The 27,264-nt window shown below is 32.1% G+C and overlaps 1 protein-coding gene across 1 annotated transcript in view; it reads right to left on the reverse strand.

The window, feature by feature from the left end:
- The window catches only part of msi (RNA-binding protein musashi), a 114,191-nt gene extending 99,388 nt beyond the window's left edge, over window positions 1–14,803 (reverse strand). Inside the window, exons 1-2 of the mRNA XM_086903062.1 lie at window positions 14,566–14,803; window positions 12,738–12,858 (exon numbers count right to left, since the gene is read on the reverse strand). The gene's annotated coding sequence lies outside the window, so the exon portion shown is untranslated. The remainder of the gene's footprint in view (window positions 1–12,737; window positions 12,859–14,565) is intronic.
- Window positions 14,804–27,264: the final 12,461 nt, after the last annotated feature.

The raw sequence follows: 27,264 nt of genomic DNA on the forward strand, positions 1-27,264 counted from the left end.
ATCGTCGTCGACTTTGGCACCGATTTACTTTATACTCGAAAAATCGAACGGGGCTTGAAAGAGACTTTCCTCCCTCGTCGATCGAACGTGATGATTTTTCTTTCGTTCTTTTTCGACGAAAATGTGGAGAACGTGGTGTGTGGATTGTGAATTCTTCGAATTCGTCCAAATTCTTTTCGATCATGGCGTGCATGCAGAGAGAGTCATTGGATGATAATAATCGATCGGAAAGAACGAGAAACGCGAAGCGAGTGAAAATTTTCAATTGTGGATGTTTATTAAAAGAATACGATGATATTAAGTATGTGTAATGTGATTCATTTGAATGAATTTTGAATAATTAAATCGTCTAATTTTTCTTTAATTCTTTTTTTTTTTTTTTTTTTTTTTTTTACAAATTTATTGATTTATTTCGTACTATTAGAATTACAATTTGTTCTGGCGATAAGTTAATTTATAAAAAAAAAAATCTTGATATCAAGTTTGATAATATGATGCAGCAAAAATTAATAAAAACAGAAGACTGCGAATTTTTAATATCTTTACTTTATCAAAGTAATCCAATAAAATCATTATCATTAAGATTTGGATTAGAATCTTGGTTTATTTTTCAATTTCAGTTTTTATTTTAAGGATTAAAGAAAGCCTTCTAACGTTAAATCAGAAGAGTAGAGAAAGTGGTTAAACAGAGAAATTTCTTTTTTATCTAGAAGCGTCATTAACAATTGTCGATGCAACAGTCGCCATTTCGAATCTGTAAACACATAATAATAATGGTAATAATAGTATTTAAGTAAACGAAAGTAAAATTCCTGCGTTTTCCATCCTCTTGATTTGCACCAGCAAACTTTCTTTGATCTTAAAATTGAAATTGAAAGATTCTAAAAAAAAAAAAATTCTAATTCGAGTCAATATTCCACTATGACAACTGGATACAATTCAAAATTTTTTTCACAATTTTTATAATACACTTTTTAAAAAAAAAAAATTTGAAATCTTACGTATTATGTTAATTAAAATTTTTATCAATCTTATTACGCATTAATATAAATTATTAATATTTAATTTCTAAGAATTTAATATATTTTTGTATAATGCATTCGTTCGAAATCGTAAAAATATTAATAATTTTTGATATAATTTTGATCCCTTTGTGCCTGCGGCAGATTATTTTATCAATGATCAAGAATTTTTATTGCTCACATTATATATACGATCGTATAAAATTCGTTCAATTTTCATCTCTGGAAAAGTAATTATTTCACATTATTTGTCGTTCCATTACTCTTCCATAGCGACAATGTCAGACATTTTGAAATATATGAAGGTGGGCAAGGACAGCGAGTATAGAATATTTCAAGATGCAGCACACTGTAGAGCGAATCTTGGTCAAATAATAGACGACTTGGCCAAGTTACTGCTCCGTCACTCCCTTATAGGTACCACATGTTTGAAAAGTCAACAACAACACGCAAAACCTGTACGTACATCACGTATACATAATGTTTCGTTCGAGTTATTCCAACTCGATGTTGAAATAATTTCGTTCGGAATTTTGCTTCGGGAATCGATTGCAAGAGCGAATATAGCATGTTCTAAAAACTTGAAAAATAGAATTAAAAGAATTAAATGCGGTGAAACGTTGATTACTCGTTGATCTAATGGTGGATAAGAGAAAGTCTAAGGAAAAATTGAATTTATTCGAACGAATAATGGAAAAAGAAAAAATTCCTTTGGATAAAGGAATGTATAATTTGTTACTCTGATAGAAAAAAATATGTCAGGCTAAGCTCCTCATATAATTCAAATAATTTTTTTTAAAACGAACGGATAAAATGATTTTTATTTATGAAAATTAAGAATCCTATATTACTTTTCTGATTGTTAAAATTATTACGAACGAATGTGCAATTTGTAATTAAAAAATTAATTTTCAATTTCAATTCTCGCAATTTCTCTATTTTTTTTTTTTTTATTATCATATTGTGGAATTGCCAATGTAATTACAGATATTTTTGCTCATTTTGTAGCACTCTAACCGCTTTCTAATTTCTTAATTATTTTCGATTTCGTTTTAATAAATGCATGCATGTTTCAACATACATGCTGTATATTGAATATATTCAGCGAATACTTTCAAATTTATTTCTATTATTTTATCGGTAATAAAAGGTATCTGCATTTACATTAAGGCATCGCAAATACAATTAGCATACAATTTGGATGGCCGAAGAATGTTTAACTTAACAAAAGATACTCTCGAGTGAGAAAATTGATACACGCATTAAATCATCTTTTCCCTTTATTTGATTTACGTGCAAAATTTTACTGACCGTTTTAAAACGAAACTAATCAAAATAAGATGAAGAAGAAGGTAAAAAAGATTTTTCTCTCATCGGAATATAATTCATTTCCAAAAAACATGTATAAATACAACTTAATATTCGAGATAATTTTAATATTTCAACACAATATTCTTCGTTCATATTGACAGGTAACATTTACATTTGTACCTTTGCGAAATTAATTCCGAAGTACGGAATTACAAAGATCGCTCGGGCGAATTTTCTTCTTTTCGAGTAGATCGAAAAGAAAAAGAAAATGAAAAATGAAAGGATCAACGAGGCGCTAAAGGGTTAAAATAAGAGCGACGATCTAAATATAATACGGTATGGGCAGCGAGTTTTCGCGCGGCAAGGATTATATAAAACAGTTTCAAAGAAAGATGGTGGAATACATTGAGCGGCGCTCAACGGAAGCCAGACGATAGCCTAAGCTTCCAAGTTTAGCCACATGACGCGCGGTTTTAGCAAGGAGACACAGGTCCGTTTCGTCTGGTATGCCCGTTTCTATATAACAACTAAACATAGCGTGGAGGGGGAGGGGATTCTCGTTTCTTTAAGGAAAATTTCTCTTCTTTCCGCGAAAAATCGATACCTTCTCCTCCAACTCGCCAGTTTATGAAAAAGTAACGAAAAAGTTGCACTCGTATATATATATATATAGATGGATAGATCCAAGTTATCGCCGCTTCTTCAAACGTCAGGAACACTCGTTTGAACGCTCGGCTGCTCTGAACAGCATCGTCTCTGTAAAGTGTCCCGCGCAGATAAGAAAAAATACAAATTTCACGTGGCCTATGTTTGATCCTCTTCGCGAAAATATTCGCAGAAATTCGTTAAAAGCAGGTTATATATTTATTTCTTTTTATTCTATCTATCGTTTTTCAACACATTGAAGACGGGAGACCCTCTGAATTCCTTACGTGTTCTTCGAATTATTTAATGAACGATTGAAATGATTCGGTATGTAGCATTTGACGAGTGTTTTAATGTTCTATTGAAAAAATCAACGAGCATGCTCGAAGCATGAAAATAATTTGGGGATTTCTCGATGGAAAGATGATGGGCAAAATTTTTTTACAAGGTGAAGTACGAATTCAATCTGAATACCGAACACAGTGTTATCCTCTTATTTTTTTGAACGGAGTCACACGTTCAAATTTTTTGCATTTATACAATTATACTCGAAGATGTTTTCACACGCTGTTACAAATTTAACACCTGCTACCTATGATTATGGAAAAAATTTTTTTCTATAACAATTTTTATTATTAACACGAGGAGGAAATCTGAAATCTATTTTTGTTAATCTGAAAATGAAAAAACGTTCAAAAGTTCAAAAGATCGATTTCACTTCTACGAAATGATATTCCATTAATGGAGAAAAAAAAAAAAAAAAAAAAAATTGTTCCACGCATAATCCATAATTTCACGGTGTCTCATAGGGGACGGAATTATCGTCGGTCTTGATAAACAAACGACAAGTTGATTGACAACTTATTAATTGAATGTAAAGTGTAAACGAAGGCTTCTACGCCTGTAGGTAATTAATTTACACGCTGTCGTAAACAATATAACATTCGAACGTGCTCTTTTTATAGCCATTGGCACGAGTTGGAAAAAAATCTAAAAAGGAATCAATTGTAAAAATGACGCGGAAGCAAACGGAATAATAGTCGAAACAAACAAGCAAGGAAACAGTTAAACAGAATTGTGGAAAGAGGAACGTGTAAATATCACGGCACAAAGCTTTAAAAGCGTTAAAAAGATTTCATTGTTGCAGCGTCGTATAAACGTTAAAGTATAAACAGTTAATGCCTATAAATCATCAATTTGTATAGCTGCGAATATACAAACATTTCGAATTTTTTCCAAAGTGCTTTCACGCCGTTAAATCGCGAGACTTAAGAAGTTTGGAACACTGTTTGTTGTGAAAACAATCTCTTAATTTTTCAACCGTTTAAAAAAAAATTTTTCGAATGTGAATCAATAATCAATAATTTTTTATTACGGCTAAAAAGAAACGGTTGTTTTATATTTATATGAAACAGTGTCACAAAAATCATACAGGCAATATAAGACGCCAACTGTATAGATAAAGTTCGAAGAAAAAAGATTTTTACACGAAGAAAAATCGAAGCAAAAATAAATAAAATGAATGCTTGTATGTTAATAATCGTGCAATGATATAACACAATAACACTGATTCAGTATTTTTACGAGTTTATTTTTTAATTTATTTCAAATTCCAACATATAACTACATACAACGATTGAATATTACGATATTTCTCGTACGACATGGTTCGTTCATTCCATTATTGTATTTAAATCATATTGATCGAGATTCAGAATTAATAGAAGAAAATTATCTATCCACGTGTATTAAATCGTATTATATAAAGATTATAGATGCGTATAAACTTTCTTTGCATTATCATCGAAATTCACGTGTCATTGTTTACACGTTTGCCATTGAAACTATTCCAATATAATTTTCTAAAGTGCGATTAAATAAATCATAAGCTATAAGAATGTTGTGTTAACTGTTGCATTTTTCACAATTCACACGAGGCGTGTTTAAGAAAGATTTGGCAATACTGTACACCGCTATCTCCAATAACACAAACGATTTGGCAACAAGCATCACGTGTATTGAACATTGATGATTTATTTAATAATCCACGTGGCTCGACTAGCTGTTTGTATTTTGACAACACTGATGATACAACATCGACCGACTGAAATTTCAGTGAAAGCTTTTTCACCAGAAATGGGAACGATTGTAAAAGTTTCTCAAAAGGAACTATTTCGATGAGGATAATAATATATATTTTCACAACGCTATCGCTCCTCGGATTGCCACGTGTTCAAATACTGTGTTTCGTTCAGTGACGAAAATTGTGAACAAAATTTATTCTGTTCTAAAACTGTTGCAAAATACGAACGAAATATAAAAAGACACATGCAACCAATTACTATCTTACCCTCTAATTTCGAATTTAGAATTCTATCTCTTATCATTAATTTATCAAAAATGCTATTAAAAAGAAATATATATTAAATATATTAAAACCAAGTTACATAACATATGAATTATTTCCAAAAAAAAACAGAAAGAGCAACAACCGTAATCGCGAAGATCGACTCTACGATTTCTGAAATATTACAGGAGAAGATTGCTCGAAAAAGAACGAAATTCTCCTTCCCTTTTTCTCGAGCGAGATCAGTCGGAACGTTTACGACGGCGTTCGATCATTAATCAACGCGAATCTTGGCGGAAAGGGAATCGCAACGCTCGAGTTTCACAGCCTCGCCTCCTCCTCCGCCCTCGAAACAATAAAACTGTCGGATCGGCGCGTTGTTAAGCCCCGGCGGCTTGATTGAATCATTGCGACGCGTCTTAAGGAATGATCGGCAAAACCGTTTCCTGCAAATCTCACAGGCGCTCGATGATCCGCGTGAAATTAATGGAAGGATGACACCACGTGACTCCTCTGCGAGGGCGACATCTCGCCTCGGTCGGCCGAAACATAGGCGCGAAAGTGAGTCGAATTTGAATTTGTTATCGAGAATATGTTTAATACGAGATAAGTGAATAAATAATAATTGATAAATAAAAATTGTGGAAACATTGGAGAACTTGGTGTTATTGAGAGAGAAAGTAAGTGGTTGTCTTCTCTTCGTGCAAATCAAATTCTGTTCTGGAAAATTTTCGTTAATTAAAAGGAGGGAAGATGAACTTCTGTTATAAATAACAATAATTTTTATCATTAGTTTTAAATATTTAATATTTAACACGTTAATCGTAATATCGATGTGAATGAGCCATTGAAAGAGTAAATTGTTTTTCTCTCAAATAATAAAATATAATGAATATTTTTTGTGCGAGTTTATATTATTATAGATCGATTATTTTTGTATAGGAAAAATGGTTTTGCGTCATTGAGAGTGGAAACAATGATTAATTATAATAATATATTCAAAATAACACAGAAATTATTATAATATACATATGGATATAGATAGATATATAATGCTAGAATATTTGTACACTTGACCTATATTGATCTCATCCATATTTCAACAATTTTCAAGGTAATGATGAATAAGAATTGAAAAAAATTAAAATACGATACGTGGCAAACAAGTGAGGAAACGAGAGAAAGGGAAAATAATTTCAAATCGAACGCAATTGCAACGATAAATTGAATCTATTTGCATATATAATTTCACTATCTTTTCACTCAAGAAGAATACTTGGTGAATACTTTCTTTTATTTTTTTATTGACTTATAACGAATATTTAAAAACACTATCAATTAAATAATCATTTTTTATTTTATTTAAAATCTCCACCTAAGAAGATTTTATTCATTCTTTCGGCAACACTATTAATTTTCAACTTGTCTTGATCTTGATAAATTTTTCTAGCCAGAATATGCTGTAAGAATCTTTAACAAGGATCGAGGTCGAAACTTATTATTAATACTAATACAATAAATCGATTTTAAATTCGTTCTAAACCACTTCTTTTCTTTTTTTTATCGAGGATGTTGCATAGATTCTGTTATAAAATACCCTTATTATTTTCAATCTTAAGAAATGGCAACAAACAGTTGTTTAACGATCATCGAGTCGATTCGACAAGTAAAATGCAATCTCGCAACTTTGTGAGAAAGTTGAACATCCTCTGAAAAGTTTAAATATCAGGAATAATTAACGAGATTAAAATTTGTAGGAGGAAAATGTTGAAAAAAAAAGAGGAAACGAGGAAAAAATTTAATCAGCACAGATGTGATAATAATTATTAACATTACTTAAAAAAAAAAAAAAAAAAAGAGAAAAATCACGATGTAAACATTTATAATCGAGAACTGGAAAATTAATAATTTTGCTGAGCAATTTAGAACGAAATTTGTAATTAAAATCCGTTTCAAAAATTCGTAGAAAATAATAAGCAAAAATTTTACAAAAACTTAAATTCTTCGAGAATAATAAAAAAAAAATAAAAAGAAAAAGTCTATTATAAATATCCATCAAATGAAAGGAAACCAATATAAATCGCCACATTTATCGATTTTATATTTACATTTACTTATTAAATTGCAATTTTGACGGAAAATTTAATTTTCTTCGGATTTCCTTTCGGAAGAAATTTTCTATCTCTTGTTTCCTCATTTTCCTTGTGTAAAATACGAAAAATAAATGAAATGATATATATATATATATATATATGAAATTATTCACAGCATTATTTTTCCCCCGTCGACGTGAAAAATCGATCATGGAATATCAAAATTAGATTTATCTTTTTCCTTCTGTAAGACTCGATCGAATGCAAAAGAGAAGAAAAACTTAATTCCAGCCAAGCGAACGAAACTTTCATCGCTTGAAGAAACGGTTGACCGTTCGCTCGAGCGAAAAACGAATTATTCCTCAAAACGCTGTTGAAACCGTGACGCGTGTCGTAATTTTCACTTAGCAGATCGAACGCTCAAGACTCCTATGTCGACGTTATACATTGTAATTTTTAAAAAAATAATTTAGAAAAACGTTTAAATCTAATTTCCTTTTCCTTTCAAATACTTTTTTTAATACATAATGAGTAAAGATCGAATTCGTTGTATTTCGCCATTTTACACAATTTTAAACTCTTGTTGGTTAAGTTATTATATCAATTAATTATTAATTAAAATTAATATGAGAAATGGTGGAGAAATTTATTTTCCCGGAAATACTTCCATTGCGAACTCGTTCGTTTTATTCAATGAACATGCCACGAAGGAAAATATTCGAAGGGTGTACAAAATTTAGAGAAAAATTATTGGTGAGATAGACTTGGATGGAAGACTCATTTTATTTTTTGCTCGTAAAAGAACACAAGGTCAAAGGAAGAAGAAAAGAAACGACATTCGTCTATTCTTCATCAATGTTTTAAAATATATCGATACATTGAAAAATTGTAAATAAATTGGTCGAATATATATTAACATTTTAACAAGATCCTCTTTTTTGTAAATAAATTAAGATGAAAAAAAAGAATTAAGGAAAGAGTAACGAAATATCTCCGCCATTGTGTGTCACATGCGAACGCCAAACGAAGGAACGAGAGAAACCACGCACGGTTGGCAATGAAAGTTTTGCGAAGTCGAAGGATGAGGTTAGGCCAAAATGGCGAGATTGGGCGGGAAACAGCCCGTGGCGCACAACGATGACGCAAACAGTGGCGACACACTGCGCATAGCGTGCAATATTAAACGATCAAAATGAAATTCTAAATAGGCTCTCTTAACAATAAATCGCGATATTCTTCTCATTCCTGCCAAAGTAGAAATTGTATTAAATTAGAGGTTAGATTATTGGCAATCGATTATTGGCTCGAATAAATTGACAATCATGGATTTCAAATTGTAGAAAATTTATAGACGAGTTTAATATGTTTGATGTTATGAAATAAATTATATATAAATAATTTGAAATAATTTGGATATCTTTTGGAATTTTGAATTAAATGTAAATGAAATAGAAAATAAATTTGAATCCAAATGAACTTAATTTATTAAGTGTCATTTATTTTATCGATTGAGAATTTTAAGATTATTCTCGTACATTTTAACAATTCTTTATAATAGAAGATATCAACTGTTGTTCTTCATTCAAATTTTTGACATTCAAAAATGCCAACTTTTACTTTTTGATATTACAATTTATAAATATTGGGCACATGCAATTATGTAAATCCAAATTTTAATTTAATAATAAAGATTTTTATTAATTGTATATTAATTTTTGTATATTATATTTGTATCGAGTAATAATATAATAAATAAAATTATTATTCATTAGCAGTTATTGAATTAACGATATTTATTATAACTCGTTTGTCACGTTTTCTCAGGCTTTCCACTTCTTCTTCTCTTTCCCTCCTAAATTTTTTCTTTTTTCAAATGATCTTACATTACGATTTTCATGGGATTCACAATTTTTAAATAGCAATAACAAGAATCGAGTGACTTGTTTGTTTTCGACTTCCTCCGTCCAATTATATTATATCTGCAAAAGTTTTGTAAACGACTGAAGAATTGTCACGTTTACTTTTACATCAATTCCCTGAACAATTATTGTGGCGCGGAAATAGAAAGAATATGGCGCTCGTCAATCAACTCGTGTCTCAAATTTTATTTTCCAATTTCATTCCTCTCTCTCTCATATCAAATTTAATCGAAAACGCAGAACGTGTGAAATGCACTCCGTTTTGGAAATATATCTAAGCACATCCGAGTGTTCCATCACTGCGCCTTCCGCTAATCGAGCGGATTAGAATTTGAGAAATTGTTTGAATTGGGAATAATCCACGCGACGTGAAAACAGTGATACAAACGCGAAGGGGAATGAAAGCATATGCTCGAGCAACGTGAATTTACCGTAGGAAATTGCCTCAACGGTTTCGGCTATTATGTGGCTTAAGTTAAAACCGGTGTAAATTTTAATGGAATCATAACGCGACGAGCAAAATGGTCATAACTTTTCACGACTTTTTTTTGTCGTCCGGTTAAGTCGACGAGTTTAATATCGGCCAACTTTTCTCGTTGCGTATTAATAACGAATGAATACAACGTGTTATTCTGCGTTATATATTAAAAGAAAGCTGTCAATATTTGATGGAAGTAAAAACTGGTATCCTTTAATTTTATAAAGTGTTTTCAGAGGATGTTAATATGTTCGTGGATCAATTTGAAGAATCAATTTCTCAAAATGGACATAAAAATTGTGGTATAAGCGAATTATTAAGTTATGAAGTTTGCGTTTGGATAAAACGAAATGGAAATAATTGCCATTTTTATCTGGTATAAAGTTAAATAAATTGTTTGTAACTTGAGAAATAAACGAAGTGCTCGTTGTAAATTTAGTGTAAAGTATAAACTCTTATGATCCTGTATATTTATTATTCATTGATTTTAATATCGTAAGTGGTTAGAATAACTTATTTGTATCTAACTTAAAATAATAAATGGGATTATCGAAACTTCGGTTTTTTATCAATGCTAGTTCACTATTTGATTTCTGAATAATTTTTAAAAATTGCAAGATCATATAAAACTTGTTAAAGAAGAGGATTTATTTTAGGAAAAAAAATATCATCACTTTAATCCTCTTTAAAATCTTATTATCTACAACAAGAAAATTTTCTATCGGTTTAGCAATAACAAAAATTAATAACTGGGAAGTTTTTGATCTTGGAATATAAATAATTTCAAGTGAGCCTCGTGAACCATACATAAATTCATTTTATGAGAATATTATTTTAGATCAAACTGTTAAATATGAACGATAAAATGAACTTGATATATTCGAATATTTCGCATTGTTAAAAGAAAATTGTTTTATAAGGGAAAAGAGTACAATTCTTCGTGGGAAATTAAATCGAAAAAGGGGAAGAACAGAATTTTATTATTTAAATTTTTGTTTTTAAATTGAATTTAAAAAATTTTCAAATACAAAATTTATAAGTAATTCTTGATTAGAATTAAATACAAATAATAGCAATTTCTTTTGAAAAAAATTTATTTTATATTTTCATAGAATTTTACCGATAATTCATTCGTGTTTAATCAGGGCTTACTTACTTTCGCTCGTGTACTTGATAATTTTTTTTTTTTAAAATTTTTTAATTTATTCGAGGATGAAGTCTCAAAATTTTACTCTATATTTTCGATTTATTGTTAAAATTATTATTCTCCCCGCGGAATTATTTTTCTTAATATTTCATCATGGATATTACAGGGAATATCCAAACCAAACAAATCAAAGTTGGAAAGGAAGAGTTTAGAGGATGTCGATAATACAATTTATAGACAGAATTAAAGAGGCGCGTTCGAAAAATGCATTAAGATGAACTTAATCGATTTCCAATTCAGTGAGGAAGAGAAAAATACCTTTCATATTTGAAAATCTTTCAAAATTGGATTTGAAATTAGTATTCAAATGAACAAATTTTATTTTTTTCATTATTCTGATTAAACGACGAGTAACAGAACATATCCTGCACATTGAATAAAGATTCTACTATAAATACAATGAATTTTGAGTTTTGAAGTTTTGAAGATTGTCATATTTTTGATCCTTCCATTTTCTGCCAATAATTGAAAGAAAAACCAAATTCGATTCTTATCATTGCAATTAAAAAATTAGAGAGAATTATTAAAATTATTATTAATTTAGAAGCTTAGTGTACAACCTTCGTAAAATCTTCTAAAAAAATATATTACATTTTTTAAAAAATAATTATGATCGTTTAAAAAATCGTTGAAAATTTATGGAAAAGCTTTATAATTGGATTAAACATTGGACAACAAGAGTTTGCTATTATTATTTTATTGAAAAAAGTATGTATAGAATGATAGATATATATTTAACAATAATATTAAACGATGTCTTATATAAAAAAAAAAAAAGAAAAGCTGGAGGGAAACCTGCTCAAAGTTTGCACATGATTATGTTTCCTGAAGAAATATAATTTTCAACGATGAAGATGGGTAAGTAGAATTATTATTTCTACGACGCGAGAAAAAGAGAGAAAAATTTAGACGATATTGTAACGGTATTGAATGAAAATTAAAATGAAAATTATATGAAAAATAACCGCGGATATATCGAATTAATAGAAACACGATTTGACAAGTTGTACAGAAATTTGTAGAGAAATAAAAATATTATTAATAAATAAATAAATAAATATTTTTCAGTGTGAATAATGTTGTACACAATAAAATCGATTCGATGATTTTTTTATTTTTAAAAAAATAAAGGTTATTAAAAATTGATTTCTATTAATAAAATGGAAATGAATGAAACGCGATATAAAATAATTTCAAATATTAATATCTATTTTATTCGATAAAATATTTTTCTAAAGCAATTTTTTTGTCTGAATCAAAATCTTATATTTTTTTTTTTTTTTAATATCTTTAATATCATAAAGATATAAATAAATACACGAACGTATAAGATGTATACGTTTATTTTGTGCACAATTTATTATTAGTCTTATTCCAGAAGATATATCAAGTATGCGATAAATATGGAAATGTAGAATGTATAATTCCTTCTTTTAATTATAATACGAAATATATTCAAGTGCAACAAGTATCCTATCATTTTATTCAGCACTATGATAATTAGATGTAAGATAATTCATATTTTCAACCACTTATGTTATATTGAATTTAAAGAATTATGTGTAAATTTTAATTAATTTTAAAAAAAATTATTTGCTATATATATATATTTCCAAACCAATATTTCACGTTATAATGAATCATTCTATACATACAAATAAATTAAATTAAATTAAATTAATTTGACAATTAATGCAATTTCATTTTCAGCTTACATGAGAACAAGTCGTTAAGACAGCGAGGCCTCGACGATCTTCAGCGATTCAAGTTCAAGGTTTCTCTCGTGCAGTACACTCATCGTGATCCTCGGCTATGTCACCGGAAATCCACGTGTTTCTGGGAAATTACAGGCATACTTCCCCATGTTATACACTTGATTCAGATTTAATTCTCTCCGCTCTTCTTGCTTTTTAACAATCGATCGTGTCAATACGAATAATCGATCACTCTTATCTAACGATGAATTAACCTCGATGCTCTTTCGAGAAAGAGAGAGAGAGAGAGAGAGAGAGAGAAAAACCGTTATGGATTTAAAACGATATGATGAATTATCGTTGGGAAAACATCATATTCAGGGAAGGGGAAAAAGAAACACTGAACGGAAGGAGGATTCGATCAATCGCTTGTCGATCAATTTTCGGCAACACGATACCAGTGACCCAATTTGCTCGGATAAAACTATCTCTCGATAACTCGTTCCATGTTTCTAAATGCTTTCAAATATTGACGAAAATCGACAAATTATTCGCAAATTAACCGATCGGATAATGTAGGTTGGAAAAATAGAGGAGCAAAATCCGCCAACTTTTCGTAACGATTTAGAGATAAAATTTGCCTATTGTTCGGAAATCCTATCTTGTTTTGCGTTTCTCCCTGTTGGCTTTTTATTTCCCTCTCACGGACGAGAGACAGGAAGAGCGGAGAATAGAGAACGAGCAGATAAATAAGCAAAAACAAGAAAAAAAATCGAAGACCAACGAGACGCATTACGTAGAAATCTGTGGAGGAGTATTGTGACACTCGCGATTAAAAAAAAACGATTTCTTATCGAATGAATTTTAATAGAGTATCTCGTTTTAAGGCAATTATTCATTTTCAAGAAAATCGTATAACGCAAATTATCGATCAAACCACACAAATGTGCATCCAAGTTTTTATAATAGCTCTCTTCATTCGGGAAAATATAATAAAGGAAAATGGAACAGTATAATCGATCGTTGGTTCGAAATCCATTATCGAATATACGAATCTGCTCGATCAATTTAAAAGTCGACGATTTTGCTTGCGGTAGCAACAAAACAAGGAAAAAAAAGAAAAAAAAAACTTTCGAAATACTTTGTGTGAGAATAAGAAGCAAAGTAGTATCGGTTTTCCTCGACCGCGGGAAAAGTTTTTCCTCGACTCTCGTTTTGGATTATCGATTCGACTCGACGTTTATTTGCGACTTTCGAGAGAGCAACAGAAAAAGACTAATTTACGTCGATTTAGGTCGCCGCCTATCGATTGATTCGTAATTCTTCTGATCAACAGAGTAATGGACCGGTATTATCCGCGTAATCGTCTCCTTTGCCAGAATATTTCGCGTGTCCCGCCTTCGCCTGCCGTTGGAATTATTGATTCTGGCACTAAACCGAACCTCGATGGTCTTCAATTTCCTTTTCCGGGTGAAGGACGAAACTTAGAGATCCATTGGCAGGCATAAGTAGACACGGTGACGTCTATGCGAAGTCGATATTTCTTTATTTCAATCTCGAGATGATAAATGAAAATTCACAACATTTCAACGTTTCGCTAGGAAGAATGGAACCATATCGGTAAGAAAATTTCCAACGATATTGACAAATGTGACACATGACAAATATATCGAGCAGTCTCAAATTTGAAATGAACTATATCATCGAGTAACCTAACCTTCAAATCTATCACGAATAAACCGATCTTATCTTCTCAAGAAACGTTCCCCCCTCCCAAAAAAAACTCTTAAAATATCTTTCAATAATTCATTTCGCCCTTCACACGTCTGACTCCATCACGAATAATCACCTCATTTCGTAGCAATAAGTTCAACAAGTCACTATCTAGGGAGATTGTTCGATGTTTCACCACTCACATGGATAAACGAACCGTTCCAACTGGAAACGAAAGCACAAATCGAATCCGGCGAAGAGCGCGTTGAAGTATGTCGAAAGTCACGCGACGAGCAAGCAAGCGAGCAAGTTTTGTCTTTGAATAAGGGAAACGAGCAAACGAACACACGCGCGAACGTACGCTTTGCGACTGAGTTTGATATCCTCCTAGAGGATAGCCCGCGGAGAGGAGAGCTCTACCCCCACTCGGGTTGGTTAGGAGAACGCATCGATGGACAGGCGAAGGGTGCACGGGTGAAAGAGGGGGTGTACTCGGCCTCTCTATAAACTGACATAACGGTAGTGCGCATGCGTCCAATGATCGTGTGCACGCTTTACCCGCAAAGTGGCAACCGGTGGCACCGGTGCCACCGGCCACCTCCACGTCTATTTACGTTGACGACGCACCGTGTCACACGCTGATCGGACCGGCCGGGAACGAACCACTTGCACACACCACGCCGCATCATCCTCGAGGACGAGCAACCCCCCTCGTTAACGACCGACGCTCCATTCTTCATCGTGCTTCGGTATATATTCCTTTTTTGTTCTCTTTTCTTCTTCTTCTCTACCGTTCATTTCATAAATCGATTCACACTTTACCGACTGGGCTTCGTTTCGTTCGAAACGATATCAAGTACGTATATATTTTCTTACGTTTGGATTAAATAAGATTTCTTCTTTTGATAAAATGAATTTTTTAGAAATTTTTCTTTTCTTTTTTTTTACGTATGATGCTTTATGAGTCGCGCATTAATATTTATAATATTTTTTTTTGTATCATTAAGAAGATAACGACTAAGGTAGTATTTGGATAACGCGATCGAAATAAAATTTAATTGTGTTAAACTTGGAATCATTTAGTGCTCGTAACGAATCGAGCATTATAATAAAATGGAATTTATTTGCTTACGTATTCATAATTATATATTTATAATTGTCAGATTTTTTGATTATTTTTATTCATTGGCATTTTTGTTATATTATATTAAAAAAATATACATATTGAAAAAAAGAAAAAAAGAATTAAAATTATACACTATTTTTCGTATTTTAAAACGACTAAGAATAGAAATTATTTTTATAAAATAAAATATAAACCAAGATCATCATTATTCTTCTTAAAGATATATATTTATAGGACTGCTTAATATATTATAACTGTTTATAAGATATTTCAATCGTTATAAAAATTATATTTAATATACGAATCTGAATAAAATTTTGAATAATTTTGATTCTGAATAAAATATAAGAGATAAGAATAAAATATTAATATAATAACATAACACAGGTAAAATATTAATATATGCTTGAATGTGTACAGTGTATAATATCAGGATAATATTTTATAATATAATAAAAGTATAAATTGAATATAATAATATTTTAATTGAATACATGAATATTTATAATTATTCGAGTATAATAGTGATATAACATAATAATAACGACGAAAAAATCCTATCGCTGTGAAACTTTTAGAAACTTTTAGAAATAGCTATAACGTTTCAAAACTTAATTTGAATTTTTAGTATGAAGAATATAAAACAATACAGTTTATATCTATGTTTTTCTTGTACTTTAGCAAAATTTAAATTATAATAATCTTTTAAACCAATTAATTTTGAATTGTCTTAACATTCTTATAACACTCTTCTTATTTTAAAAATATAATTCGAATCTTATACACATAATATGTACAATGTACAACAAGAGATTTAATAGATTGAAATTCGAAAATGAACCGTATAAACATTGTCTAATAAATTTTCTCTATTATATTATAATAGTTATTTATTTCACATCAATATAATAATTCTGAAATTATTCTTAAGAGTTTAACTCACAAAGTCCAGTCATATTCCGCAAGATTAAGTCACTTCGCTGTTGAAACAATTCATTTTTACGACTATCATATAACTATACTCGTATAATAATCTTGCTTCATTACATATAGCTTAGATACTGTAATAACAGCTCCATAAACAATAGTTTTCATAAATTCATTTATTTATTTCATCTTCTCAAATTATACAATAAAAAGCCAGCATTTATCTATACATGAAATAAATTATTGCAATATAAAATAACTCAAAAACAATGTCACGTACCAGGCATATACACGGTGTTAATATATTTAAGGCTCAAATACAACAAATACAACTACTGATGTACAAAATTATCAATTGAGGCTTATTTTATTAAATTTACAAGCAATTTATTTAAGAAACAATGATACAACGAAAACAGTCCCACTTTCTTTCCATCTAACTTAACTGTCCAATTTTTATATTCTTATATTCTTCAAAGATGCGCGTAAAATCCACAAATCTTCAAAATTTCCAAATTTTGAGAAGAAATCTCACCTTTTATACATAATTGCACTCTTTTCCTATCCCCCTTTCTCCCCTATCCAACCAACATTTCACAACCCATCCCCCCTCCCCCGTTTTAAAAGATCACTTTAAGAAAATCTAGAGAGTCTGCTAACCGCTGGTGGAGAAAAGCTCGCGCCAAAGCTCAGGGAAAAGGACGGGCACACGTATATCGGCACGTCCCGAGGTACAAAACCGCGACACGAGCCAACGAATTAATCGTCGTAGCAAACGGGCCATTCGATAAACAAGAAACACGATGTAGAACAGCACTCTAAGCTCCCGAGAGAGCGGGGAAAATTTAAGGTAACGTTAGCCCGCAAATTTAAGGCGACCGCATCGCCGTCTACGCTTAACTATACCCGGTGTCGGTGTGTATTTATGGGAAGGATGCATCGTCACGTTAATCGAACCGCGAGCCGATACACAGCGGCAACAGCGCACCCAGTCTTTGCTCGTCGAGTAATGAGCTGACTGCGGCTCGTGCTCTCACGAGTCTTTTTTTCAGTGCTCCGCGATCGATAAATCAATCGATATATATATATATATGGAATATCGTTGTGAAAAATTAGAGATCGTTCCGTGTACGTGAGCGATCTTTACGGTTTTTTTTAATTGAACCGGCTGGTCGAATGGAAGAGGATATACTTATTATATATTTGAGAGTGAAAAAGTGTAGATATATAATCGTAGATTTATAAATCCATGTTTAAAAGGAGAGATATCGAACGAAGGTGTGGTGAAAAGGATTTTTAATCTTTAATTTCAAGGGGAGGGGGCAAAAATTGGACGAAGCAGTGACGTTAAATTTGCGGGGAATAGGCTCGTTAACCGGTGTAATCTAACTTATTTAATATAACGCAATAGTGAGATATTGCATTCCAACGCGCGCTGCCTGAACGTGGGTGGAACATTCCGTTGGTATTGATTCGCTATGATTCCAGAACATCTCGGGAAACTAGGAAACTAGTATGGAAAATGTACGAGGTAACGATACGTTCCGTTGGAAAATTATTATCGACCATAAAAGCGTACAAGTACAATGTTGTACCCGGCCTGTCGTTTCAAAAGGATCCTCCTCATCCGTGAAACGAAGGAGGAGAAGGAGGAGGAGGAGGAGGAGGAGGAGAATGGTGTATCGGCTTTCTTTGTGCATTTATTCGACTATAAACTTTTGTACGAAATTAAATAAAAAATAGGTCGGCTACGACAAATAGTAATTACTTGATCGGCCGCATTAATGAAATTGGCAGATAATGCTTCCCCTATTTTCGTCCTATTGATGATTGCCGTCCCAATTGCAAATGTTGTGTGATACACGTGTATAAATCACTCTACTTATTGACATTCGGTAAAACAGATCGATAAAGCAGTTACGCAAACGGGTGCCTAGGAACGGAATAAACGCACCGGTTAAAAGATATTTCGCATACCTGCGCGCGTAATACAAACAAGAACAGACAATTAAATATCGATAAGTGAAGTCGGTTTGAAAGTAAAGGGTTAAATAATAACCAAGCAATCTATCGAAAGATATTCGATAGATGTTTCGTAATTAAAGGAAATTGAAAGAAATTATTAAAATAATCAAAATAGATAAATATATTTGTGTATAAAGTGTTCAAATGGAGGATCATTATTTAAATAATTTAAATAGAAATTAAAAAATTATATTTCTTGGCGAATTTTAATTTTGAAAATAATTATATTGCTATCGTTCGGCTTCAATTTGTTAAAAAATTCTTATCATGTAGGCGATATTCTGTAAAATGAAAATGAAAATAAAATTAGTGGAGATAATCGTGCGAAACGAATCTTATTTCACAAAATATAATCTAAAATATGATCTATAAATTTAATAATCCACGAATTGAAAATATAATAACGAAATTCTTAAAGAATTAATTTCGAGATACGTTAATAATTTAAACAAAGAAATAATTTATTTTAGATGAAATGTCGCTAATTATATATTTAATAAATAACTTGATCTATAAAACAAAACTTTTTTCGTCTTACTGAGAAATAAATATCTCTTTTAAATTCGATTTTTTATATTCTTTTTTTTTTTTTTAGATAATTTTAAAAGCTTCGATGAGAGTTAGAAGAATCTAAGACTGACAAATCTGTTTAACATTTATCGCAATAAATAATAGACGAATAATTTATATGTGAATTTATCAGACGTACAATAATTAAACGTTAATAATAAAAAAGAGAATATGTTTCGATGGATAGAAACGTATATATTCTTTTTTTTTTTTCTAAAACGAATTATTTAGTATAAATTATTTCATATTTATCACGATACAATTTTAACATTAAAATTGTGGCTGGATTAATAAATCCAATTTATGAATTAAAGAATTATACAGAATGAGTGAGAAAAAGTGGGATAATAATAAACGTAATAAAACGTGTGATTTTTATAATGAGAAATAAAAAAAAGTTTATCCAAGAATCATCTCTTACAATTATTATTGTTTAAAAAAAGATTATATTACCTTTTGTAAATCATTATCATAAAATTCAATTCAATTGTTTCTCTTTTGCTTTCACCTTTCGTCGCGCGTAATTCTTGCCAATTAGTGTTTGCATTTTACATACAATTTAAATTATGAATTAGATTTTAGAGAGAGAGAGAGAGAGAGAGAAATAATAGAAAGTAATAATAAGTATTATTATCCTCTGCTTATTACGCCTATAAAAATAAATCTCTAAAAATAAATAAATTAGAAATTCTACAACAGGAAGAACAGGAGGACAGAAGAAATAAAGCAAGATAAATAAATTATTATGTATGAACGTGTAGCTAAATCGACATCGCAGGCGTGGTGTGCACGCTTGTTCCCATCGATCAACCAAAAGTTCTTCCAACACCGACGGAAAATAATTTGTCACGGCTCGAATTCGATTTCGCGGTCACGCCTTTAATCTAATTTCATTACACGTCGGTTTTACAGTTTAGAGATTCTGTGAATGATTTCGAATGTCAGTACAAACGGATATAATACTATATTATTCTTCCTTTCTTTGCACTTCCCTTTTATTTAAAAAGTTTATAAAAATAAGATTCGATTTCGATTTTGTATATATCGAGGTAACAACAAGTATAAAAGAGAACGATAAGTCTTTTTTAAAATCTATTGGGCTTATTTGAAAATTGGATCGAAAGAGTAGAAAGGAATTTACTTGAATTGATATTTTACGGAATGAATATATCGTTGTTTAAGACGTTGTTTCGAATATACGTGGATGTTAAATTTATAAGATCGAAGAAAAATATGTGTTCGATCTTGTCGAAGGAATAATACTTCAAATATTATATTTTGATAGCAATTTCGTGAAAACTATTGCTATTTGGAAATGATTACTCTACTGGAATAGAAAATAGAAATTATAGCATTGTACATAATATAATATATCTGACGAACGAAAAATGAAAACGTATATTCATTCTCGATATTATTATTATTATTATTATTATTGCAAATTGATCGAGAAATAATGGATCATGAAATTTACTGAAGTTTCAACAAACTCGAGCAAAAAATTCAAGGAAAACCTGGCTTCGAAAACAACCCAAAAAAATTAGAAGCACTCACAATTTTCAACATTTTTTTTTTTTTTCTCTTTTTTCTCGGTTTTGGTAAAATTAAAAACGAACGAAATTCACATCAATAATTTATATATACGAAGAAACTATATTTTAAAAAATACGTACAAACACTTTCTTCCAATCTTTGCAAATATCCTATCATTTGAATAATTGTAATTACAATCGTTACAACACCTGAATTAACGTGCCAAATTTCGTTGAGGTCATCGAGTATCATCAGACACCATGTCCTCCCTGACTCTAAACCGCAAAATGATTTTGATCCCATTGTTGCACGCACAACCGGGTGATAATAATAGCGACAACTATCGTTGCCATAAAATCCCTAGATCTTTTAATAAGTAATCAGCCATCGCCAACGAATGGAAGAAACGTGTAATTAACGAAAGAATAAAAATCGAAAGGATTGGTTGCAGAATGAAGGTGTTGATTTTTTTTTTTTTTTCCAAGTTGACATTCGAAATTCCTGTTGAAGGGAACATCCTTGCGCTCATATTTAAAAAGATCACCAATCAAGTAACTTTACTAATGTAAATAATATAAATAATTAATATCATATATGTGTTTACTAATGTAAATAATTAATATCATACATATATTTATTAATGTATAATAAAATGGCGACATACGAGTGGAAAGGGTTAAGAACCGAAGAAGAGCATGGCCATGCCTCGAATCGAGTGATGACCCACGTTTTGATATCTGCGGTTCGAAGATCCTTTGACCGATTTCCACGCGAAAGACTTATGTATCTCAGCTGGATGGAAGTCTCTCATCCATCCTGAGACGGTGTATCTGAAGCGTGGATTTTCGCTGGGAGGAGAGAGAGAGAGAGAGAGAGAGAAAAAAAAAGAGGTCTGCTAAGCTTGCAACACGACATTGTTGCCCGCATCTACTCGGCTGTACAAAGGGGTGGACGACAAGCGGTGACAATGTTGTAGGCACAGTGGATCATCACACCTCCTCTTTCACACGGTGTGTGATAGTGTACACACATGTTTGTAGAGCCATCCATCGATCTGTCGTCGATCCACTTTTCTTTTTTTGAAAATATAGAAAAAATCGAGCAAGGAAATAGGAAATTAAATGGGCCATTTTGGTAAAAAAAAAAAAAAAAAAGAGAGAGATCAAGCTTTTTATTTGTAACTAATATCGATATTTAACATCTTAAAAAATGCTTGCAACGGTTTGTTCGATTTAAAAAATAGGGCCAAATAAAAGAATTTATTGCGATTGATTGGGTAAGTCGAATTTTTCATATAGATATTGGATGGCGGGCACAGAATTTAAGACAGATTTAGATTTATCGCCTACGTGTCGGGCGATAAAATTTGAAAGAATCGCCCTGGCCACATCTATTACGTACGAAAAATATAAGGATATGGGCCATGATCATATAAAGAGCAATATCTTACGTTAATACAATTTTGTTTCTTGCTATTATTTATAAACAAATATATACTTTAAATTATAATATTTAATATCTTTCGTAATTGAAATTATTTTTATGAATTATGAAAAATGGTGTAAAATACATATTATTTTAATTAAACTCGTCCAAAAGAGATTTATAATTGGAAACATCACGATTAATTTATATTTTTGAATAATCTAGTTAACCTTTAATTTTCTCGAAATTAACCAAAGAATAGATTTTCACTTCCCAAATATCAACCATTGCATACTCGGCTGAAAATAAAAATGAGCAGTATGTAATTATGTAATTACATAAAAAGAATCGAGTATCCAGTGTTTGATTGTTTCGATTGATCGAGCAGGAACACTTTGTCGAAAGGAAATAACGATTATAGATGGGGCGACCTTCCATCTCTGATGCAAAATGGTTGCAAAAAAGTGGGTCGATTCGGGGGAGGGGGAAAAAAAGCTCTGATTGCTTTGTACTCGTTTTTAGAGGATCGTCGATTTTCATCCAGGGAGAAATCGTTACCTGGCCGACATGAAATGTCGACAGACGCGAACAAGAAACCTTATGAGCTTCCGTGGTGGCTGGCGGTGTCGGCGTGAAAACAGAAGCGACGAGAAAAAAAGGGGGGAAAAGCGGAGTAGCCCGCTAATGGCTCGACAACGAGCCGTGCTTGTACACAAAATCGAGTCAAGGAACGGAGATTCCGCAATTTCCTCTCTCGTATATCGATATCGCTCCCCCCCTCCTCCCCGTTCCGACCCATTTTTGACATCTGTGAAAAATACGCGCGCCATTCAGAGATCGAGACAATATAACATTTTCAAATTTAGTAACAGGTGTCCATTTTGTCGTAATAATTGTAACATTGAAAATACAGCTCTTTATTGCACTGGAAGAATAGAATGGAATTTACAAACTGGAAGCTTCAATATATCGAACGAACGATCGTAACATTGCACAACGATGATCTCAAGAATGATATAATTCTCGATCGATATACGATATACACGCGAGATAATAAAACTTTCTAATTCTTCATAGAAGGGAGGGGAGAGGAAAAAAGAAGGAATCGTAAATATGTGTAAATGTGAAAATGGAAAACAAGATTAGCCCGTTCGTTTAAAACGAATAAAAGTTCGTTCGAGTGGAGCGTGCGCAAGCTCGATCAAACAATTTGCACCGAGCATTCCTCCCCTTCCGCCGTTGAAATTGAATTTACGATCATTTGCGATTAACTTTTTATCAACGATGGATAGGAGGGCGGAAGGGAGAAGGACACCTCTCTTATCAACCTTCCAGCCAATAACGCCGCGTTCGATTCCCCAACAAAACGTTTCTACTGGTTGCGCTCGAAACGTTCGCCTGCACACGGCTTATCTGCTAAACGCCCGACGGCTAAACGCACTTATAAAACTCTATGAAAAAAGCTGTATGAGAATTTTATATGTCGTCCCCTCGTTTTGGACGGAATGCTTTTTCGTTCGCGCCACACAGGGATTCGATTCTTAGTTTATCACCCTCCTGCCAATTAATTCGATCGTCGTTGTTGAGTTTTTTTTAGGATAATTCTTCTTCAAAAATGCGCACGTGGATGTAAATAACAGAGGAAACATTAGAAAATGAATTAGTAAAAAGTTACTTGATCTTTTGATTAAAAATAAATATACGTCGAAAACAATTGAAAATCGGGGCGATTATTCTGTATTCAGATGTTATATAATTTTTTTTAATACTGTTTCTTTTTGCTTCTTCTGTGAAAATAAATTCAATAAATATTAAGATTATATTTCGTTGTTCACAAACTTCCAAAAATACGCTTAAACACACGCTTTTGAACACAGGTTTCTCCTACGCATAAATTTCCAATTATTTATCGAACGTGATACGATCAGAAAAACGCGAGAGTCGCGTAACGCAGTTGTGATCGCGTTTAATCACTGGATCGTGTGACTTTTGTTTATATAAGACTCGTCCAAATGTCAAACAAGTCGTTACATTTAAAAATAAAGCGAGATATTTCACATTTCTTTACTTTATGTATATCTTGATTAATATTTCGTTGTTATTAAAGTCGCAAAATGCTCGTGAATTTCTTGTATACGTAACACGAACATCTTATTTTGATCAAAATCCATACAATCTGATTGTAGCATTAAAAAAAAAAAAGAAAAGAAGAAACGAGATTATGATTCTAAACGACTTTGCAACCGTGTCTCGCATTGTACACGGCGGATGTATAAGTTGCAACGAGTCTCCGCAACAGGTGCACTCAATTCGCGACGACCTTTACGACCTGACTGCTACCGCAGGTATACACAAAGGACGGTTGCTGGAAAGAACCGAAAACTACTATGGAAGATCTCGTAAAAGGCACATGGGTGTTTTTCTTCTCTCTTTCTCTATCTCTCTATTTCTCTCTCTCTCTCTCTCTCTCTCTCTCTCTGACCGTCGGTTGATGCGCGTGCCTACGAGCGTCCTCTTTCCAAGCCTGTCCTTTCCACGATTTTTATCTTTATTTCTTTTTTTTTTCCTATCGTTGTGCTCGCTGTATTCTCTCTCTCTCTCTCTCTCTCTCTCTCTCTCTCTCTCTCTCTCTCTCTCTCTCTCTCTTTCTAACTAAGCGAAATGGAAAGTCGCTACGATTCATTTACGGTGGCACGTTTTGTTCCGCTTCTCCCCTTTCATTTAATTTTTCAACGTTGCGATTTTCTGGATCGCTCAACTTTCGAAAAGCACGATTCCCGGTGGTCCGTGAATTTCTTTTTTTTTTTTTCATCCTCCTCCGAATGAAACGGTTTTTCTCGTTCGGTTGGCGGATCGTTTTTGTTGGATCTTCGCGAGTTTTGGTTTAGGATAAGTTTCGATCGGGTGATCGATCGGATTATAAAAATTGTGTTTCATCGTGTATTATTACTCTAAGGATTATTTATCAAAATTAAAGAGGGGGAAACTTACCGGGGAAAATCACATCGACGATCGAATTGGAAGCAGAGACTAATACTTGAGACGCTTTCGACTCGTCTGGAACAAAGGAAAATTAAAATTGTTTTTTGTTGGAGAAAACTCTTCTTCGTTGAGCAATAGGGGAAAAAAAAAAAGATAATAATTTGATATGTTTCGTAATATTTTATCCGTTAAATAAATTCAATTTCTTAGATTCCAACACAGTCTTTGTGAATCGATTTAGAACAAATGTATTAAAAGATTTATTGGCACACAAATATCTTCGTTATTGCCATTATTATTATTCATTTTACTATTTATTTATTGCTTTCAAATCAGTCTACAATTTAATAAAATAAATATTCTCTCGTATCAAGAAATATTTACGAAGCCTATCGAAAATTCTGGACTTTCTTAAAGTTGAATTGAAACTCTTGCAATGGCAACACTGTACAAAGATCGCTTAGTATCCGCGCCATTACTAAAGATAAAAAGATAAAAAGAGTACTTCAGTTCTTTTTAATAATCAATAAATAAACCATACATTTTCGTGTACCAAATTTTGTACCAACGCACTCCTTAGAATCAAAAGTAATTGATACATAATCGTCGTAAAATATTTTTATCGGCGATAAAAATTTAATTTCTCAATCTATTTAAATATATAATCGAGATTAATTGTTTTAAACTTTTCATCGCACCAAAACCATTTTGCAAAAAATAATATCATGCCCCGATTTTACTTAGCAAGTACTCGATTTATGAATAGCTTTTTCGCTAAAGAGCTTACAAAACAGCGGCGTTCAGCAGTTCAGCCCGTGCAGGGGAAGAGTGGCGGACAGTGTAAGTACTTAGTACTTAAGCCCAATAGGGCCTAAAATCTCAAGTCCCCACTCAGCTAGTTCCACTGTCCGTAGTTTTGCCCTCGGCAAACAACCAAGAGCGTGTCTGTAAATAACAGATCGAACGGAACAGCGTTGCTACTTAAAGACATACCAGAAAACTACTTTATCGAACAATGTTATACAAGATTCACTGGTGGATTCACCGCTCAAAACATTTCCTTCGACTTTTTGTCCATTGTTCGAAAATTAATTGATCGATAAAAAAAAACTATAAACAATAAAATTCATACGAAAAACTTCCAGAATACTTTTCCCAACATCGCTTATACGCGATATTAATTTATCGAAAACTACTTTATTGAACAATCTTGTAAGATTCACTTTTCACGTTTTCTGAAAATTAATTGATCGATAAAAAAAAATTATAAACAATAAAATTTATACGAAAGAAAGACTTCGCGTCGAAATCATTGTCGATGTGTTTATTACTTAAAGAAAACTACCAGAAAACTACTTTATTGAGCAATGTTGTAAGATTCACTTTTTCACATTTTCTGAAAATTAATTGATCGATACAATAAGATTCGCGTAGAAGGTCGAAAATTTTCGTTTTTACACGCGATATTAATTTATCGAAACGTGATTGTTCTCGATTCGAGGAAAGGGACGATCGAAAGGGGATGCTGCTCCCCAGTTTGAGGGGAGGAAATTCAACGACGAGACGCTAGGGGTCGAATACCGCATAGATCACGCGTATTCTTACGTTCGCACGCGTGCCGGCAATTCGTTGGTCGCGCGATGGCATTGTTGCCTGCTAATTTACGGACCAATTAATTAGCGCCACGGAGCTCAGATATTCCTGGCTCCCCGCCGCTCGAATTGCCCTCCCTCCTTTTCTGATTCCTCCTCAGGCTACACGTTGTTATCAGCTTCGAACGTTTGCTCTCCTTCGATGCTCGTGGACAAATTCACTTCTTATTCTCGCGGGTTGTGGTCTCCTCGAAATTATTCTATATTCCTGTTCATCGAAGTTTTTGAAGTTTTTTGAATTGAAAAACAAAGAAGAAGAAAATGGTATTACGATCCTTCTAAGTTGCTAAGTTAGAGCCTCTCTCTCTCTTTATTGCGTGTTATTCAATAGCGTTTCATAACTGACTCTCTTCGCAATTGAATTTGATATTTCTACGAAAAAAATAATTCGAGAAAAATAATTGTCGAACTGGAAGAACAAAATAATCAAGATTTCATTCTATACAATCATTCTGTTTTATTTATTTATGCTAAACAAATAAGCATCATCACCCAACCACGAAACGTAATTGTACAAAAAATTAGAGCGCTTTAAATTAAATTTATTTATAAATTATATAACAAAGTTTCTGTCAAATTTTTGTACGAGAGCGTG

The sequence above is a fragment of the Apis florea genome, unplaced genomic scaffold, assembly GCF_048593485.1.
Source record: "Apis florea isolate Af1SG1 unplaced genomic scaffold, ASM4859348v1 contig_2274_pilon, whole genome shotgun sequence".
NCBI classification, from domain to species: Eukaryota; Metazoa; Arthropoda; class Insecta; order Hymenoptera; family Apidae; genus Apis; species Apis florea.